Source organism: Callithrix jacchus, chromosome 6, assembly GCF_049354715.1.
Source record: "Callithrix jacchus isolate 240 chromosome 6, calJac240_pri, whole genome shotgun sequence".
Classification (NCBI taxonomy): Eukaryota; Metazoa; Chordata; class Mammalia; order Primates; family Cebidae; genus Callithrix; species Callithrix jacchus.
This window is the reverse complement of record NC_133507.1, coordinates 55,973,591-55,995,246: the sequence shown is the minus strand read 5'-3', so window position 1 is coordinate 55,995,246 and position 21,656 is coordinate 55,973,591. Positions and strand designations below refer to the sequence as shown.

The 21,656-nt window shown below is 40.8% G+C and overlaps 1 long non-coding RNA gene across 1 annotated transcript in view; it reads left to right on the top strand.

Annotated features, from left to right (window-relative positions):
- The window catches only part of LOC128932365 (uncharacterized), a 50,054-nt gene extending 40,048 nt beyond the window's left edge, over positions 1-10,006 (top strand). The window contains exon 3 of the long non-coding RNA XR_008482117.2: positions 4,787-10,006. This is a non-coding gene — a long non-coding RNA (uncharacterized LOC128932365). The remainder of the gene's footprint in view (positions 1-4,786) is intronic.
- The last annotated feature ends 11,650 nt before the right edge of the window (positions 10,007-21,656 follow it).

Genomic DNA, 21,656 nt, shown 5'->3' with positions numbered 1-21,656 from the left:
TCTTTCCCCAACAATCCTATGCTTTAATTTTGTTTTCTTAAATTTTTGTTAAAGAACTGTCTGATCATGTAGGATAGTATTCTCAGGCTTAAATGCTGAAGTGTTTAGGGGTGAAGAGTCAGATGTTTGTAGATTATTATCAATTTGTACACACACAGAGAGAAAGCAAATATGATTGCCATCTTTTGAACTATAATTCTTCTTTTTTATATGTTAAAAAATTTCATACTAAAAAGGAGAAAGGGAAAACCATACCTAATATTGGAAGAGATAGACACCTACACTAAGTACACCTCACTTGTCTATTTTCATCAGGAATTGGCTACCAGCAGGGATCAATTCAAATTGGCAACAACTTTTATAGAACATTCCTCCTCAAAGGCTTATTTCTGCCAGTTCCATTCATTAATTCATTTATGTATTGTTGAAGGTCTACTATATACTGGGCACAATTCTAAGTCCTGGCTATATAGCAGGGAGCTTAATCCTGTGCACTTACATTAACTACTATTTAACAAAAAACCCTTTAGAGAAAATAAGTCTTCTGGAAGGTATATAGGTTTATTTTTTAATAATGTCTTCTTTTTAAAATAGCAGTTAAAAAATGTCCTTACTAAATTTATATATTACAAGAAAAAGGATTTGAGTTTCTCTGGAAAAGCATTTGTAAAATGTACTTTATTTCTCTCTTTATAGTTTTCTGGCTTCTATCATTTAAAATATTGCCCTGGGGAGATAGAAAGACCAAAAATTCAAACTCTATAGGAATCAGAGGCAGAAAATTAGGAAAAGTTGTTAGTTCAGTCTAATTCAAATGAGAAGGTACACAAAGGTTAGGCTGGTAATTATTTTAACCAGAATAATGAGAAAATCTGAGAGTAAAAATGAACCTATTTACATTTTATATAAAGCTTATAAAAAAAAATCCTTGTACTCAGGGGCTGAGTTGGGAGAATCACCTGAACCCAAGAGGTGGAGATTGCAGCCAGATCCCGCCACTGCAGTCCAGCATGGGTGACAGAAAGACTCTGTTTTAAAATAAACAAACAAACAAACAAAACCCATGCACAGAGATGCATAGTGTTTCTAGGCACATTTGTGGTATCCAGGGGAGGCTCTTCAGGGCAAGTTCATTTTTAGATACTAGTGTCTGTTTTTATCACTTACTCCTGAAGAGCAGCAATTCATAACACTTAATACCTGCCAATTTCGGCCTGCTGTAATGTCACTGCCCCAGGGTATACAATACCATTTCAAATGATGTCTTTGGTTTGCCAGATTTCATATGCCAAAGAACCTTCTAATGGTGCATCCTATCCTCCACACTGCCTTTTACACACTATTCCTATAGTGGGCCAGCCGCAGGTCTACTACTTACCATGAGCAGGAGGGTTTTAATAGCAGAATATGGGAAATAATGATTGCTATGTTGAGTTTATACGTTTTGTTTGAAAATAATGGGTTTTAGGTTAAATTGAGGCAGGTGTGCAAACGTTCTGGTAAAGTCCCTGCAACCTCCCTCCCTAACAGTAAACTATAAAAAGACTCTGATAATAGCGGTCACCAGCATCAATAATTGTAACAAGAGGCTGGAATATCAATCACAGGAAAGACAAGCATTTTGATAGCATTAATCAGAGCTGGTTTCCTCCTGCAAATCATGCCAAAGCTCTTGGATTGCTGCCTGTTCCCATTGTTTTCTGTCTGGTGGTTTGTATACAGATTCCTCCCCGCTTCCCCAGTGTGGCCATAATGAAATTGGGGAATTAACTCCAAGCAGAGTTATTCTAGTTTGGATGTGAAGGTAAACACAAATGGAGAAAGTTCAAATTTTTGAGAAGAACAAACAGCCCTTGTTACTAAACATTAGCTGGCAAATGCAATATACATGTACAATGGGCAGATATCATGGGTGATTTCTGATACTGGCCAAAAGGAAAGATGGTCACAGGCTATAAGGGCCTATGTGTAGTATCTGCAGAAAGAGTTTTCAGGTTTTGTCATTTTCAGCAGCCAAGGCAATATATTTAGTCTTTTGATTTTTAGTAACACTCTGCCATCACTAACAAAAAGAGAAGAGGGGAAACTTACGTGTTTGAATTTCTTCAGTGATCATCCTGCACTTAGTTCTATGCAATGCTTAGAGATTCCATGAGGACTGATCCAGTCGTTTTGCTTCTGCTTATTGCTCATTAGACCCTCCTCCAGATATTCAATCTGTACAGTTCTATTTACTTATTTTGGGTCCCAGTCAGACCAGTTACAAATTTCAGGCAAGAGCATGACTTGGAAATTTAAGCATTGCAAGATTGGAATTCTCCAAATCATAAATGGCTTAAATATTGCTTGATCAGGGATAATGATGTAATTTTACATTAAAAGAAGAATATGGTATAAGAGGGAGAACTTTTCAAAAAATCACACATCAGTAAAAGAAGATGAGTTAAAATAGAAAAATCTATCCATTCCATTGGAGCTTTCATTCCAGGTCTCTTTGTCAAAGTGATACTTCTTTTGGAGTCATTCAAAGGAGGTATTTTATTTTATTTTATTTTTTTGAGATGAAGTTTCACTCTGTCATCCAGGCTGGAGTACAGTGGTGCTATCTAGACTCACTGCAACCTCTGCCGCCCAGGTTCAAGTGATTCTCTTGCCTCAGCCTCCCAAGTAGCTGGAATTACAGGTGACTGCCACCATGCCTGGCTAATTTTTGTATTTTTAGTAGAGACGGGGTTTCACCATGTTGGCCAGCCTGGTCTTTATCTCCTGATCTCAGGTGATCCACCTCCTTAGCCTCCCAAAGTGCTGGGGTTAGAGGCATGAGCCACCGAGTCCAGTCCAAAGGAGGTATTTTTTAAAGTTGTTGAAGACAAAAAGCAAGAGCAAGGCCTTTTACCCCCACGCATATCAAGTATTATGTATAAATAATTGTAGAATTATATATCTTTCCATGGGATTAAAGCTATTGAAATGGGAAAAATCCATGTATCATAAGCACAAATGTATGTACATTTATATGCCTACACAAAACCAAAATACATGGTTGAAAAATGAGATTTAATAACTCAATCATTTTGATGAATATTTTTTTCACTGAATTGACTGATATTTTGTAGTGACTAGAATGAATTGTGATTTTGTATAGACATTTCATATACGAAACTGCTCCTTGAAAAGTTAATTGGTCTGGGTTTGCTGCAATGGACAACAACCTATGTTAGAGATACTGCACATGAACAAATCATTATTCTTTATAGCATATACTGACTAATTAATTTTCCAGGAAGCTATAAAAGTCCTAGATAATAATATTAACTAGTGGTAAAAGAAAATACGTTTGTCTCCAGCTACTGGGGAGGCTGAAGCAGGAGGATTGATTGAGCCCAGGAGGTCGAGGCTGCAGTAAACTGTGATTGTACCACTGCACTGCAGCCTGGGCAACAGAGTGAGACCCTGTTTCAAAAAAATGAAAAAAAAAGAAAGAAAAGAAAATGTGTTTAAATGTCAAATGTTCGAGTTTCTTATGCCATTTATTTCATAATAAGGAGCCTATGTTCTCTAAGTGCCAATAAATTATTGCCTTTAAAATGGAGTATATATTGGACAATAGCTCTTGACTTTGTTCATTGTTCTTTTCCACATTAACATGGCTGATCTTTAGATATGAAACACACACACACATTCTAGACAGACTTTTGAAAGAGTAAATTGTTATGAAAAAAATGTTGCCCCCAAATTATATTGACCTTAATTTGAAAAGACAAGGAAAATATGGAAAATGAAAGAAGAGGGAGAAATGGTTAATTTGGTTTATAATCCACAATGATAATAATATGTAATCTTGTGCTTCCAAGAAATTGTAGATTAAAATAATTAACATGGCTCATATATTAATATTAATTTTTTTTTCTCAGAGGGTCTCTTTGTCTCAGTGCCCAACATGGCTCCATCTTGACAGAGTTTCTTCTGTTGTCCTACTCGGGCAATCAGTGCCTCAGTGTCTTTGTTTGTCTGATGAGGTTCTGTTTTCTGAATGGCAAGTTTAGACTTCAAATCTTCCACCTGAATTATTGCAAGAGAGATTTGGTAATTAAGTTCTAACAAGATTTAAATGATATTAAAAACAGTCAGTTAAAAGGAAACACAGCCTTGGGCTTTGTTGTAAATTTGTATAATTATTTTTAGTCCTCTAGAGGATGCATAATTATGTTTCTGTATTTATAAAAATACTGCCTCGGAGGCACCAAAATGAATTTTACTGTACGTGAATTTGCATATTAATGTTACTCTTTGTGTGTCAAAATTTCTTTGGATAGATAAAAAGAGATTTTCTAAGGAAATTTTCAAAGTAATCATGAAGAGTGTAAAGTCTTTTGATTGGTGAGTCTGGAAAAACCACTGTTCAGGGAGAAAGTTTGACAGTCCAAGAGAAAAAAAGAAACTTAAGAAGGCAGACATATAACCTTAAACTTCAAGTTTCATTTTATCTTCACTTGGAATGGGATATGGTGGCACAGCCAGGAATAATACCCAATGACATTTATTGAGTACTTATTAAGTGCTAAGTGAGACCTGGTCACTTCCCCTGCTTCATGCAAGGATCATAGAGGTAGATGCTATTACTTATTTTACCCATTTCAAACATGGGAAAACCAAGGCACAGAGAGATTAAATTAACAGCTCCAGATCACACAGCTAGCATTTTAACCCAGGCAGTTTGATGCCAGTGCCTTAACCTCATGATTAATTAATAGTTGACTAATTTTCTGTATTGTTTCCTGAACAGAATCATAAGGAAGCACCATGGGCCTCTTTGTGCTGTGATGGAGAAACCATTTTCCCATGAAACCCACACGAGACGGCCGCTAGGTCGGAGTGCAATGCTGGAACACCACACAATCTTGGGGCATGGGCTCAGCTTTCCCTGCATGGACTCTCTTCACTATTTTACAAGCAAGTGAGCTCTCTGCATCAGATTTTAAGCTCCTCCAGAGCCAGAACTGTGTTCTTTGCTTCCTTCTATACTTCTCCCTCAGGGTTCAGACTTGGCCCGGCTGCTCATTGTAATGAAATCTGGGAGTGAATCTCAGGAAACACCCATGGTCTTTCTATGATAGGTTAATTTTTTTGTTTTTGTTTTTTTGTAAAATATACATAACATAAAATTTACCATTTCACCTATATTTAAGTATGCAGTTCAATGGCATGAAATACACTCATGTTACTGTGCAGTCATTACTACCATCCTCCTCCAGAACGCTTTGGTTTCTTCCCAAACTAAAACTTGGTATCCACTACATGTAACAACTCCCCATTCTCCTCTCCCCATAATTCCTGGCAACCACCGTTCTACTTCCTGTTTCTAGGAATCTGATGACTCTAGTGGAATGGTTAGTATTAAACTGAAGGTAATTTTTACTTGAGATGGGATCTCCAGTATTTTTTTGTGTGGGAGGGGCAATCTCCAGTACTTTTATGCAGGAGACAAGTTCTTCTGGTCTCTTGAACTGTGTTCTAACCATGGAAAGGAAATTGATGGAGCTAGGAAAGGTCAAGTGTGGCCAAGGGACAATTTCCCTTCCCCTGTCATTAGAGTGGGAGGATTAGAAGGATCGGTAATAGCCATTGACCCTGACAGCACAGTGAAGGGCAAGTGGGACACCATTGTGGAGACCACACAGGGAAGCCAAGGTGAAGGGCCATCTGGGGCCTGTTTCTGTAGTTAGTTGAGGCTGCCGTCGAGGCTCTGCTGGAAATAACTGGGAAGTGCTATGTGAGGGGCATTTCATCGTGAAATGGCTGCAGGGCCTTGTGCATCACCATCTGGGTTATGCATGGGCTTCTTCATTTCACGCTCCCAACAAAACTACCAGTTTGTTGGTTCATTGCTATCTTATAGGTGAGTGCAATGTGATTTTAAAAAAGAGGTCAGGAAACTTGCCCAAAGTTGCAGTTTGAAATGGCAGAGCGAAGATCTGAACCCAGATCTGACTCCAAACCACATGTTCTTCCTACTCTTGTCACTCTACTGCTTCTGGGGTTAATAAGGAGGCTGCGTGTATCCTGCCAACTTTTAAGGTCAAGGTGAGAACTAGAATATTGGCCTCTGAGAAACCTACCACATTGCTCTACAAGTCTACAGCTTTAAACTGGAAGAGAGTGCTCGGAGCTATTGTTTGGCCCAACTCCCTCAGGTTGTGGTTGAGGAACCCAGGCTGCCAAGGCCACTCAGAGGTTGGGTCCAGAACTAAGGTTGGTGCAAATGTCATTGCAGGAACTGTCATGGAAAGTAATGGCAAAAACCGCAATTACTTTTGCACCAACCTAAAATAACCAGAAGTCTGTTCCAAGGTCCTAATCGGTGCCTTTGATTACATAACAGAAGAAGAGCATTCAGTATTGGTTTCATCTATCTTTGATGCCCTTTGCTTGCATTTCAACACTCCATCCACAGGAGGCTCCTCCCCAGCATCCTGCTTTCAGCTGGTTGTCATTTAACATCTATAAGATTAGCCAACAAGAAAAATGTTACCTTATAATACTTTCAACACCTTCAAATTCCCTACAAGGAAAAAGTTTCTTACAGGGAACTGTTGTCTTTTAACTGAATCCTATTAACATATTCTGGATGAAGGAAACACACTTTATGAGGAGAGAGTTACATGCAGTCGCGTAGTCTCCTTCTGTAATTGCACTGTGTGTCTTCTCCTTTTTTGTTTGTTTGCTTTTGTTTTAAGGCAGGGTCTCCTTCTGTTGCCCAGGCTGGAGTGCCGTGGTCTGATCATAGCTCACTGCAGCTTCAACCTCCTGGTCTCAAGTGATTCTCGTGCTTCAGCCTCCTTAGTAGCTGGGACTACAGGAGTGTGCCACCATGCCTGGCTAATTTTTCATTTTTTGTAGAGATGGGGGCTCCTCATGTTGCCTAGGCTGGTCTCAAACTCCTGGTCTCAAGCGATCCTCCTTCCTCAGCTCCCAAAATGTTGAGATTACAGGTGTGAGTGACTGGGTTCTGTCTACTTCCAAGGCTGTGCTAAGGAGTAGGAAGGCCTTTGCTGAAATCTCTAATTTACCTCTCACTCACTACTTATATGACCATAGGAAGGTTGCTTAACCTCTCTGAGTCTCAGTAATCCGCTTTGTAAAACATATTATTGATAGCACTTCCTCTGGGGGTAATAAGAATTATATGAATGTGATAGGTAAAGTGACTAAAATAGCTGCTTAATAAATGTTACATCCCTTTCTTTACTCTCTTGGACCCCATGTGAAGGCCCTTTGTGAGGAGGTGCACCTATTACAAACCCATTGCTTAACCTAGTTCCAACTGTATCTTTCACCACATAGCATTTTATTTCTATTTGCACAGGAGGGAATAGAAGTCTAGGGTTAGACAGAATGGCCTGGTTTTTGGCTTAGTTACACTGCCCCCAAGTGTGAGTTCTTAAGGACCTACTGCTAGGGTGACCGAATGTCCTAGTTGTCCTACTTTGCCCAGGACTGAGGGATTTCCAGGACAAGAGACTGTGCTGCTAAAACTAGGAAACTCTCAAGCAAAGTGGGACAAATTGGTCACCCTCCCTGCTGTATCCATATCTAGATAAAGCCTTCATTGCTTTCCTAAAGATAAATGCCTCTGAAATCCCATGCTCATTTCATGATGGAAAAGTAAGAAGAGTGATCATTCTGTGCCTACATAAAAAGGGTGATCTTAATTCAACTGGCAGGGACAGGAAGAATGAGCCTAATATGAAATTGCTGACAACCATTTTAATTTCATTGAAGTGCCAACAATTTTATTTGGGGATGTTTTATTTATGGAAAATTAATCATGATTATTTTTTTGGCCATACAGAGTGTAGCAAAGAATGAAGGATTCCTGAATCAAACTTTTCTGTACTATTTGACTAACTCCTCTATTTATGCAAAATTTCGTTAAGATAGATAGGATTGTGACATCACCAAAAAATTTGATCGCCTGTGCTGCCCCCCCACCCCCCACCCCCACAATCCTAGGGAAGTCCCATCTTTTTGTTCACTGCAGCTGTGAATAATTTCTTGTGTTGCAGATGGGGAGATTTAAGTACAAAAGGGTCTATTTCGTGCCATTGGAGTCACAGCCAGAGAAATGGTTTCACTCCATTTGTGGCTTCTTAAAGACGCTGGAGAAACTCAGAGGTTGTGGTGAGCCAAAATCATGCCATTGCACTCCATCCTGGGCAACAAGAGCGAAACTCTGTCTCAAAAGGAAAAAAAAAAAGGCAGGGTGCAGTGGCTCATGCCTGTAATTACTTTGAGAGGCAAGGTGGGCAGATCATCTGAGGTTGGGAGTTCAAGATCAGCCTGATCAACATGGAGAAACCCCATCTCTATTAAAAATACAAAAATTAGCCAGGCATGGTGGTGGCCCATGCCTGTAATCCCAGATACTCTGGAGGCAGGAGAATCTCTTGCGGTTTCTTAAAGATGCTGGAGAAACTTGGAGGTTGCAGTGAGCCGCGATCCTGCCATTGCACTTCAGCCTGGGCAACAAGAGTGAAACTCTATCTCAAAATAAAATGCTGGAGAAACTGTAGAATTGCTTATAAACACGGATCTCTTGATAAATGAAGTAGACAATATCTGAGAGTTAAGTACTGTTTTCATATTTCATTTTCAAATCTTCTTATTTTCTGGGTCAATTCCCTCTTCAGACACATAAGTACTGGTAAGGCTGGATAAGTGAGGGAGCATGAATGAGAGATAGTTACACTTTCCTATGTATCTTATGTCAGTGCTTTGGGTAACTTCATTTAAGCTCTTGTATGCCAAGGCAATGTAGACACTAGTGAAAGGGTTCACTTGAGGAACAAAAAGCAAACTGGAAGTACATGACTTCAGCAAATTCTCAGCAGTCAATATTTAAACAGTTCTTATTTACACATACTCAACTGGGGGCCCTGATGATGGGCTAGCAGCCTGTCATTTGCTGACTTGAAAGATTTGTGTAAAGACAATTCTAGTCATCAACAGTAAAGATTAAGATACAGAAAATGCGGTTGGGGATGGATTTGATTTTTCAGAAATACATTACTAAGAAATTGATGTCCTGACTTTGATCAATAACAGAAATACATGTGCATGCTTCTATACCCCTTTATTAAACCTGCTGAACTGGGTCTGGAAAACCAATATCTATTCTAACCACTCAGTGTTAGAAAAGTCTTTCTTAGCCCTGAGTAGGTCCCTGTCAAGCCTGCATGATGCTCCATGTGCCCCAGGATTATCTCTATTCTGGACAGAACCATCTTGGGGTAATAGATCGTCGGAGCCCTAGGCTTGGTTGATGCATTGCTCCAATGTGTCAGAACAACATCTGGCTCAGTTTCTCTACCCCAGAAGCCCAGCAACAACTAACTACTATGATGGATTACAGGTGTGGTACAGCCTATCGCTGTAATACATCAGACATGGCACTCATTTGAAAGTGAATTCATCAAAAGATGGAGTTCTTGCAAGCTCCAAACCCAAGAAAAGGCATCCTGTTTAATTATAGACAGTGTAACTGGCATGAGGGCTGTAACTGTCAAATCGGGGACAGTTTCTAAGATACAATCCACAGTAAGTGGGCATCACTACCAGATGAGGTTTTATTGCTGGTCTGCTTTCTTGAGGTGTGATTCATATCTTCCATCAGCACCCCCACCCCAACCAGAGCAGCCAGACTGCAGTTTGGGCATACTTTTTCATGTGTCTTTGTAAGGACGTTCAAAAGCCATCCCTACTATAAATAACCAGATTCCCTTTGTCCTAAGTTCAAGTGTTCTTACAGTTTCTTTTTCTTCCTGTATAGCTCTTTGCTCCAAATCCCCATAGAACAAAATGGAACTATAAAATGAAAGTGTCTGTGCCATTCTGTGTCTCATTATGTGGTTTAGCTCTTTGGCATCAGTTCATTCCGTTATTCATTTACTAAGACTGATTGTGTATTGAATTTGTTATGATGCTGCAGTTTCATATAATAAAAAATTGAATGGTTAAAATGTAAGGATATTTATTATTTTACATGATGAGATGTTCAGAAAAAGCAGTTCCAGGGTTCAGTGGCTCAGTGAAACCATCAAAGATTCAGGTTCTTTCTGGCTTTATGTTTTATGGTTTTTGTCTTTAGGTGTATTACTTCATGATTGTAGGATGGCTGCTGTAGTTCCAGCCATCACATGTAGACATAATGACCCTGATCAAAGGAAGAGACAGGAGGAGAAACATTCTCTTATATTCTTAAGAGTGTGAAAAGCATTCTTAGAAACTCATAGCAGACTTCCCCTCAAGTTTCACTGGCCAGAATTGTGTCCTTTTACCATGTCCAAGCCACCACTATCAGGAGAATGAGACCACCATGGATGGCAGGTGAAAGCCTGCCTCTCTGCTCCCTGAAGCACTCAGATGCTTGGCAAAGGGTGAGTAAAATGGAGATTTTGGAAGCAAGGAAGGAGAGGAGTGATCATTTGCTGTTCAAAATTGATGATGTCTGGCTGCCCTGCCTCTGGAGTAGCCATTCTTTATTCCTTTACTTTCTTAATAAAGTTGCTTTCACTTTACTATATGAATTAGCCTGGAATTCTTTCTTGTGAGAGATTCAAGAACCCTGTCTTGGGGTCTGGATTGGGATTCCTTTCCAGTAACATCTTTCTGGCAACCATGGAAGGGACAACACTGAGAAAACCCCTGAGCTGAAGGCTAACTTTGGGAAGTGGTGGGGTCTGGTAACATCTTTCTGGTGAACCCCAAAGGGATGATACTGAGAAGACCCCCGAACCCAAAGGAAAATCATCTGTGTGCACCAATTGGCCAACCTGGGTAAGTGGGAAGTGGGGTGAATTTATCCAGTAAAGGATGGGATTGGGTTAGAGGCCCAACTTAGGAAGGTTTGAGATTCTCCTGAGACAGAGTGGGTTAAAGGGCCCTCTTAACAAAAGGCAATGACACTTGACCAAACTTGGGTTTAAGGCTCAACTTAGGAAGGTTAGATTCCTAAGATTTAGGGGGTTAGATGCCCCTCTTTGTAAAGTACCTCTCAGTTAAGAATGGGTTTGACACTATAGAATGTAAACTGCTATTCTCGTTGGATTAATCTTCCCTGAACTCTTTGCTGACAGTTTGGGGTGACAGGATTAGGCATGTACAGGATCATGGGACATGGAGAGCTTTTTTTCTCCCCAAAGGAAAACTTGAGAGCTGATGTGACTGCTGGAAAAGACCCCTTTGTGACTGACAAGTGACTGCCTGAACTTTTCAGTATTGCTGGGATGGGTGGCCCTTTCTCTGGCCTTGGTGAGCTGCTTGCCTTCCCCACCCTGCCACAGGCAATGCTTTTCTCTCTCTTTCTCTTTCCTATCTTTTCTGTTAATCAGGGCAATCATCTTGCCCAGAAACCTCAAATTTGAAACTCCTGGTCAGAGGTTGGATTAACAAAGACAGGTCCCAACCAGGGGCAAGTTTGAGCCTTAACAGTTTAATATTGGGTACTAAGCAGGGTGGCTAATGTCCATGTTTTATCACATACATGGCAGAATGGAAAGAGAAAATTTTCCTTTGTGTTGCAGCTTGACCCCCAGAGCTGTGGTGCAGCCAGCTGGGTCACTAGGGCCGCTCAGGGAATGGGAACCCAGAAACTTGGCATGCCAACCAAAGGGTAAGAATTTCTTACCAAATTTCTTACTAGTCAGACTTCTGGGTTGCTCTCTCCTGTCTCTTTGCAAACTGGTTGAATGAACGGTAAAAATCACTATCTCCTCTGTAAAGTTTGACTAATGGAAAAAGGATTTGTGAGGCTAGTCATAAACTGCAGTGAATTTGGTGTGCTTTGTGTGTTTTTCTGTATTGTTCTGTCATGAACAGGAGTACATGGGCTTAGGACCCATGTACTAAGATACAGCATGGGCTTAGCATCCCATAAGCCCACTATTCAAGACAGCTCAGCAAATTGATTAATCATGTCCTTGGGACCTTGACCTTCTAATTATGTGACCGTACTTTCTCTTGGTCTCTGCCATGACAATGGTGGCCCGGGTTCAGGGTTCAATTCCTGGCTTAGAGAATGAGTCCTTTATCTTCTGTCTCTCTGTGTATGTGTTGTGTGTGTATGTGATATAAAAAGACTTTAATTGGTTTTAAAATAATATTGCTTAAATCAAATATTTTGTCAGAAAACTAAAAAGTATAATGCCCTTTAGCTCAAGTGACATTAGTAATCTTTGGGAAATAAAAACAGTTCTACATGCAATCTGTATAGGGACATTGAAGTCTGTTTTTGGTAAAAGATTATAAGAAGTCATGGGAATGTGGATTTCTTTCTGAAGTTTAGAGGGTCAAAGGATTGTTTTAAGTTAGGAAAAAGCTAAAGGTTTAAATTGAAAAGGGCTTGTGAAGGGTTACTCTTGTAAAAAAATATGTTTACTCTTCTATATGAATGTATTGGCTAAAGGTAAAGTGGTAGAGGTATTATTCAGTTTTTCAGTGAACTGAACATTAACAGCACAACAGGTTTTACTTAGTGCACTGCTCTGCTCTTTAACAAAAATTGTCAAAGTATAGAAGGTTTGTGAAAAGCTTACCTTATGGTCATACTGATTAAATTAAATAGATTTGTCTATAAGATTTTATTAAAAATTAGATTATTAATAGTACACTAATATAAAGGTGAAATTTGGCTTATTTGATATTCAAATCATACAGGAAGCATTGTCAAATGTAAAATGGTGTTTGGCTTTCTTTGGGCTATATTTGTATAAATATGTTATTGGTATGTGTTCTAAAATTATGGAAAATCCTATAATCCTAATATGACATGGTGTGCATGTTATTAATAATGATAATTGTTGTGTAAAATTTTGTATGCCACAGAAGTAACCAAATTTTGTTATCAATTGTTATTTTAATAGTGACTGCCCGGCCAGGTGTGGTGGCTCACGCCTGTAATCCCAGCACTTTGGGAGGCCGAGGCGGGTGAATCACAAGGTCAAGAGATCGAGACCATCCTGGTCAACATGGTGAAACCCTGTCTCTACTAAAAATACAAAAAATTAGCTGGGCACAGTGGTGCGTGCCTGTAATCCCAGTTACTCAGGAGGCTGAGGCAGGAGAATTGCCTGAACCCAGGAGGCAGAGGTTGCGGTGAGCCAAGATCGTGCCATTGCACTCCAGCCTGGGTAAGAAGAGCGAAACTCCATCTCAAAAAAAAAAAAAAAAAATAGTGACTGCCCTAAATAAACTTATTTAGTGCCTTTGCTTCTGTTAATACAATAGAAAGTCATATGGATAAATTTCTACTTTTTCATATGGATAAATTTCTAATTTTTATTATCCACAAAAATTGTCTTATTTTAATCTTCTTCAAAATGTAGTCTATAATCAGGTACAGGAATTTGACAGATGCTCTTAAATACAGGTTTCTTTGGAGATTGTGACATTAGAATAGGGACAAAACTTTCAGAACTCTCAGGGAGAGCTGGAATGTTTATAAATATCAAAGAGAACAGGAATAAACTGCATGGACTGAATGAATAGAGGAGTAAAGTAATCTTTTTAACTTTGCTTAAAACATTGCTGATTGTTTGTTTTATTTTTCAGAGTCAAGGAAACTTTTCTTTTGAGCTATTTGCAACTTTTAATACTTGAGTAAATTAGACTCCTGTGAACATTTAGAGCATATTTGTTTCTCTCTACCTGATTTCTCTAGAATTTGGAAACTATTTGTGAGTATTCTTAACTTATGGCAATATAGTTTTTTGCATAAGTGCAATAATCTGTTTTCTTTTGCCACGGGACACAACTGGAGAAACTGGTTATTTTACCAAGGCTTTGATTGGAATAATGTGTTTCCTTTAAGGGATCAAACTTGACTTCTAAAGCCAATAATAGCCCCTTGGGAAAACTGGCCCCATACCTTGTCTACACAGTCTCTGTACAAGGTTCCTGACCAATGGTAACTAAAGAATGTCATTTTATGACAGGCCCAGGAGCCCCAAGTTATCTTGGGACCTCAAGAGGAGAGGAATTCATTCAACTCACAGGTATTTGAGGGTGCAAATTCATGGCAGGGCTCAGCTTTAAATAGTCTTATCTCAGATTCTGTTCTAAGGAACAGAGTTCCATCAAAGCCAATTTGAAAAGAGCTTATGTGAAAAATAATTATTCTTGCTGCACTTTATACAAAGAATCAAGTCAAGTGTAGGACTAAGGCTTCCTTTTGCAAATTGGTCTTACCATGACTTGTCTTTAGTAAAAATGGGAAACTGGAGAGAGGAAAAAAATTATGTTTCAAAAACTATGGTATACCTGTTATTAAATGTTAGTCTTATCTGTTGTTTTAAAGTTTTTTTTCCTACAATTTAGATGAACTGATTATTCCTGTAAACCAATCAGTGATCTCTGACTGCAGCAGCTTAGAAGAAACAGGAGGGATGGGTAATGTAAAAATCTGGATCAATATTCTAATTCTGGACACATATTGGAACCTACTAGCAATCCCATAGCAGCTTGCTTTCCAATAATTTCCCAGTTCAGGGAAAGCCTTCTTATTTCTTGGAATAATTTTATTAATTTTGCTTTACTGTTGTAGAAGAAATTGCTATTGTACTTTTGGTGTAGCAATGCAGAATGAGCTCACCTAAATGATCCTTAAATTGAATATGTATTAATCTTGCAGATACCACCTTCTTTTGGAACTCAAGAACTGTGAGTGGCCCTCACCATAGTGATTGATGCTTTCTGGCTGAGCTCCTCTCCACCCTAATTACAGGAGACCCTAATAGTTAGGCAGGAATATCATCACCCCCATTCATCATGAAGAAGTTGCAGAAGATAGATCTTTATTCCTCTGCAACCCTTAGGATTAAGGATTCTCTTATAAAAGTGAGGGGGGAAAATATCAGAGGTGTTTGAGCCACAGCTCCTCCACCATGAATAGGGGCTAGGTAAAATGAGGCTGAAACCTGCTTGGCTGAAATCCCAGATGGTTAGGCCTTCTAAGTCACTGGATAAGATAGGATGTTGACACCAGACAGATTTCATAAATACCTTGATTATAAAACAGCTTGCAATAAAGAAGCCATCCAAAGCCCACCAAAACCAAGATGGCAACAAGAGTGATCTCTGGTTGTCCTCAGTGCTACATTTCCACCAGCACTATGGCAGTTTACAAATGCCATGGCAATGTCAGAAAATTACCCTATATGGTCTGAAAAGGGGAGGCATGAATAATTCACCGCTTGTTTAGCATGAAATCAAGAAATAGCCATAAAAAATAGGCAACCAGCAGCCCTAAGGGGTGGCCATTCTTTATTCCTTTACTTTCTTTTTTATTTTTATTTTTTTGAGATGGAGTTTTGCTCGTTACCCAGGCTGGAGTGCAACGGTGCGATCTCAGCTCAACGCAACCTCCGCCTCGTGGGTTCAAGGAATTCTCTTGCCTCAGCCTCCCGAGTAGCTGGGACTACAGGCGCGTGCCACCATGCCCAGCTAATTTTTGTATTTTTAGTGGAGACGGGGTTTCACCTCGTTGACCAGGATGGTCTTGATCTCTTGACCTCGTGATCCACCCACCTCAGCCCCCCAAAGTGCTGGGATTATAGGCATGAGCCACCGCGCCCGGCCTCCTTTACTTTCTTAATAAACTTGCTTTCATTTAAAAAAAAATTGATAATATCTATTACAGGTTTCTAGCTCTGAAAACCAGGTGAAGTATTTCTTTAGATCCTTGGGAGCCCCTGAAGGGTAGTTTGTTATGCAATATCCAAATCTCCCCTTTAGGAATAAAGAACTTATTTTCCTAGCTACTAGGTAGCTCCAATTGTCAGTCCTCTGCAGAAGAAGGCTGCCTTGCCCAAGGTCATGCCCTTTCCAAGGTCAACCTGTATCCAATGACTGATCAACACAAAGGTAGAAGGGTCTGGCTCCCTGGCTACAGTTGGAACAACTCTAAAGGGCCATTTATCTTCAGGGCTTCTGGCCACTAAGGACTTTCTTAAGACACTGAGCCTGGATCACAGCTCAGTGTCTCCTGCCCAATCCCACTTCTTCCCCTCCCACTGCAGTTGTTGGTCCCAAGAGCACTCCGTATTAAAGATCCTGCTTGCTGATCTCCATTTCAGAGACTATTTTCTGAGAAATCTGCAACACAGAGTTTCTGACCTAAACTCGAAGATTCTGATCTGAGTCCCTTCAGACTTCTAACACCGAACTATCCAGAGAGGAGGCCATTTTTTCATGCCACATGCACAGTAATTTGGAGTATCTCAAACAGGTAGAGGATTCCTGAAACAACTGAAAAGTCTAATCTGCAAGAAGATTCTCCCCACAACCCAATCTTAACAATTTATTACTCACTTTGGCTTCCTGAGGAGGAGCAAATTGGAGAACTCATTTGAGTTTAGAGATTGGCCAGAAGCATGTCTGTTTCTGTTGTGGCCCTGAGAAGTGGATCAACAAATAGGTCATCGCCAACGTGGTATGTCATGACAGCACTCTGGTTCTTGCTACTCAAAGCAGGTCGGTGGACCTGCATCATGGACATCACCTGAGAGTTTGTTAGAAGTGCAGAGAGGCCACATCTTCAGACCCACTGAATGGAAATCTGCTTTTGAACAAGCGATTCACACGTTCTACTTTCCTATCTTCCCTCCTCCAGCTAAGCCAAAAAGATTCCCTCCATTTAGTTACCATATGCCCTGAATTTTTACTATTACTGTTACTACTCTTGGGTTTGGATACTTTAGAAAGATTACAAATATTTTCAAGGCTAACGTGTGCATTCACTAACACTTCATTTGAATAAATTTATCCAGCTAACCCAGCCTTCTTGAGTACAAGCTCTGTGCGAGGCTTTATGCTTTGTCAGACTTTTCTCTTCTTTGGGAGCATCAAAAGGCAGTTGACCACCTAACAGAGAAGGAAGGGCTAGACAAGAGGCCCCACAGTGGGAAGGTGCTATGGGAGGCTCCAAAGTCAAACTTCACAACTTCCCTCAAGGACAGAAAAATGTTTGATGCTTCTTATTGGTGAAATCTGCAGGCATGAACTCCTAACCACAAGCACCTCTTAGCTCATGGGGGCCTTCAGCTTTCTGCTTGTTTGATCCTTAAGTTGAAAAAGGCAGATCATGGGCCAAGTTCTCACTGACACCTCATTTCAGGGAGGGCACAAAGGGTATCTGGCACGGGAAACAGGTAACTATGAAAGTTAATGGAAGGTATAGAGAGCATTCAGCACAGAAGCAGGCAGAACAGTCCCGCTGCTGACAGTTGTTTCTTGGGAATGGTGGCCACTGGACTGATGCCACTGCTCTCCCCGACAGCAGTGACTCAGAGGTGTGTGATGCACTGAGGCCAGGGTGATGGCATTGAGCACTTGCTAGAGGAAGGCAGGTGATAGAGGGTTCTGGGGGCAATCTCTAGGATCCTCAGCAGTGGTCAGTGAGGAAATAGCCAGTCCCAGTTTTACAGGAAAGGGGTCCCAATCCAGACCCCAAGACAGGGTTCTTGGATCTCATGCAAGAAAGAATTCAGGATGAATCTGCACTGCAAAGCAAAAGCAAGTTTATTAAGAAGTAAAGGAATTAAAAAATGGCTACTCCATAGACAGAGCAGTCCTAAGGCCTGCCTGTTGCCCATTTTTATGGTTATTTCTCAATTATATGCTAAACAAGGGGTGGATTATTAATATCTCCCCTTTTTAGACCATATAAGGTAATATCCTGACGTTGCCATGGCATTTGTAAACGGTGGTGGCGCTGCTGGGAGATAGCAGTGAGTAGAGCAGTTGAGTGTCCTCAACCAGAGGTCACTCTTGTGGCCATCTTGATTTTGGTGGGTTTTGGCTGGCTTTTTTACTGCAAGCTGTTTTATCAGCAAGGTCTTTATGATCTGTATCTTGTGCTGACCTCCTATCTTATTCTGTTAATTAGAATGCCGTAACCATCTGGGAATGCAGCCCAGTAGGTCTCAGCCTCATTTACCCAGCTCCTATTCAAGGTGGAGTTGCTCTGGTTCACACACCACTGACACCAGGTCCCAGAAATCTCTTGACCACTGAAGGGCCTTTAGGATATATGCCACTGTGAAAAAAACATTGCATTTATGGGGCCCTTCACTTCTTGAGATCTTGGGCCTTAAGCAACTCCATCTTGAATAGAAGCTGGGTAAAATAAGGCTGAGACCTACTGGACTGCATTCCCAGATGGTTAAGGCATTCTAAGTCACAGAATGAGATAGGAGGTCAGCACGAGATACAGGTCATAAAAACCTTGCTACTTGGATCTCGAGGGTCTTAATCCCTGGAACTTTCTACCTTCCAGATGCATGGCAATACCAACTCTGAGAGTAATTCACTTTGTCTTTGTTTCTTCATCTGTAAAATGGGCATAACTAGCTTCACCCTGATGTAAGTTTCTCAAAACGTAAACTATTGGGAAGAAATTCAAAAATTTTGACATAAGATCTTATTTTTCCATTAGTAGCCAGGAAGTTAGCAGGAAGGCCAGCTAGGAAAGAGGGTGATTGTTGGTAAGCTAGAAAGTGTAACCCCGATCCCTGATAGAGAGATCCCAAGCACTGTGGCATCTGAAGAGTATTAGAGACAAGTCAGGGGCCCAGGCACCTTCCATTCATATATTACTGTTCTGCCTTTTATAGTGTGTTACCCCCACGGGCATGTCCTAAGATGGCATCTACCACATGAAGCCAATGGGTGGTAGAAGGGAAGGACATACTCCTTTTAAGGGCACAGTCTATAAATTGCATTAATCGATTTCATTCATATCCTACTGGCCAGAACTTACACACATGCACATCTTTACCTGTAAGAGAGGACGTGAAATGTCATCTTTTTTTCCTGGGTGGCCATGAGCCCATCAAAAACCAGAAGTTCTACATCCTTGAGAGAGAAAGGTAAAAGTGATTTTGGAGACAGCTAGTAGCCACTGCCATACCCAGTCCAATTCAAAATAACAAGACCATGTGAGAAACAATCGAAGAGGGAATGAAAGCACACCCCTAGCTCCTAAGGAGTATGCAAACCTGGAGCACAGGACTCTTTTAGAGTCCAAATAAATTTCTTTGCATAATTCATTCAATTCTCTCTTTAGAAGGGTAGAAAAAGTTTTCTCTTCTAGCATAATCTTAACATCAAAGTAAGATCATTTCTAAATGGTAAGAGTCAAAAATTCCCCAGGTGATAGGACAAGATGCTCTTGTAACTGAATTGGTAAATGAGGGTGTTGGAGAATTGGAAAGTAACTGCTACCACTTCCCTTCTTAATTGTTCTCAGAAGGAGAATGGAAGTTAGTGTTCCTCCAAGATCATACTTAAGTCAACAGACACCATTATTGAGTCGCAAAACTCTAAAGTTTGAGTATGTTTGTGCTCCATAGAAAAGTTAGCAGTCCGTGTAAGACATTTGAGAAAGTGGCAGTTTGGGGAATCTGACACTTGCCCACCAGCAAAGCGGCAGGATTAACACAGAGGTTCTAAAGAAGATATTGACTGTTAGCTTTGAGACAGATGCCACTTACATTGCTGTGCACAAAAGGAAGAATGATACAATACATGATTAATAACCAGTGGTGTCCGAATCACTAGGGGCCCTTACACACACTTTATAAAGACGAACAAAAGCTTCCACTATAAGTAATGCAGATTTAGCTGTGAATGTTGCTTGGCGTGTCCTTAGCTGTGGTAACACATTGCTTTATTGTCATTGGAGATTTTGCTGGGGAGATGAAGCAGGGGGAGAAACAAAAGAGATACAGAAGGAGGCAGATGAATATTAGAGTTTTCATGTTTGGCTCATAAAGACACAGTGCATATGGGTCAATCATGGAAGTATGCAAAGCAAGGATAAAGCCACTGGGTTATTGGCAGGGAGGAAGAGAAGATGGCAATTATTGAAGCTATTTCATCCTCTCTGGCTATCTTTTAGGGCACCATTATGAATACTAAATGAATTTCTATAAGACAGCCACAGTTTTTCCTCTTCTCATCAGCTTGTATTTTATAAGTCAGGAAACTCACCAAAAATAAATATTATACCAAGGTAAAAGACAATTATTGTGGCAATAACAAAGAATTGTCATAGGTCATTTGATGAATTTCCAGAGACATGACATAAATGTTTGAGCATTTAATCATACCTGGTATTGTAGTTTTCACTACTGAGCAGCATGCTGCCCTGTCTAAGAGTCAGTCTTGCTTATGTGACTATTTTGGATTTAGTCTTAGCCCTTTCTATTGTTTTAAGGCACATAGAAATTTAATGTAAATAGAAAGATTCTTGGAAGATGGCGGGTAGGCTGCTGCCACTGTAGCTTCCTGGGGAGGAGATAGGTTGATCAACTACAGGTTGAACTTTTCCAAGGGCCCCCGTCTCTCATACCCCTTCCCTCGTCCCATATTTAAAGGGCACTGACATGTATCACATTCTGGGGAGACAGAGTTGAATAAGCTGTTGTCCATGTCCTTAACATACCCAGTCAAATGCAAAAGAGAGACCTAGAAATAAACACATTACAATACAGCAAATGATGAGCAGAAGGAGCCATGGACAGAATGTTCTCAAAGCAGAGAGGATGGAGAGGACGGCTGAACTACCTGTCTTTGGGAGTGACATTTGGGCAGAATTTTAAAGTAGAAGTTAGAATTTTCTGGGTAACTAAAGAATGAGGGGGTCTCTTCTGGGAAAAAGGAACAGCAAATAAAAAGGTTTAAAGGCTTGAAATAGTAAGCTGTGTTAGGGGAACATCACCCAGGTCATTGCAAATGGAGCAGGACATGGATGGAAGTTGACAATGAGGCCGGCAAGGGACCTTGAGGCTCTGCTGAGCAGTCTGGGTTATTTGTTTTTAGATTTATGGGTGTTAGGATTGAGGTGGGGGGAGGCGGTCAGGCTGACTGAATCCCTGAGCTGTGGCCGGTGGGCACTGCTGCTCACTTCCCAGCTCAACCCTCTGGAATCCTAGCAAGTCAAAGACAGGGGCCACTGATAACAAAACAGGAGCTCTAGAAAATAATTCCAAGCCTAGTACTGGTAGGTGGCCACTGGCCTGGTGACACAGAAAACAGTTGCTGTGCACATCAGTCAGGAGCCCACAGGAGGTCTAATCCACACCAGATAGTCAAGGTGAAGAGACTTAGATGAAGGACTCCCTCAGAACTGTGGACAGGCAAGGAATATGGAGGCTCTCAGAAACTGGCCACAGCAGGAACTACTCCTTGGGCTAAAGAGGCAAGGGAAGAACATCATTAGCAGAGTGAAGTGAGGAGCTGCCCAGAGGAGCTGTAGTCATGGGGGGACAGAACTAGCGCCACAGACACGACCCAAAGCAGGAAAGAAGTTGGGGAGAAAAACCCCACCTCTTTCTTCCCCAAGCCTTTGATCCCCTGCTGATGCCTCCATTGGCCAAACCCAACCAGAACCAGCTGATAAGAAAATTCAGGTGATGCAATTCATGGATCCTCAGTCCAGGGCCCAGAGAAGGGCAAGGAAGGATGAAGAATGAAGCTGAATTCAGAGTGGAGGCAAACAGTGGATAGGTGATTCACTGCTTATCTGCTTTCTTCCCTCAAAAACTCTCAGGGATGGGAAATTGACTCCAGTGGTCATCTTGGCCCTTTTCTTTTGTTGT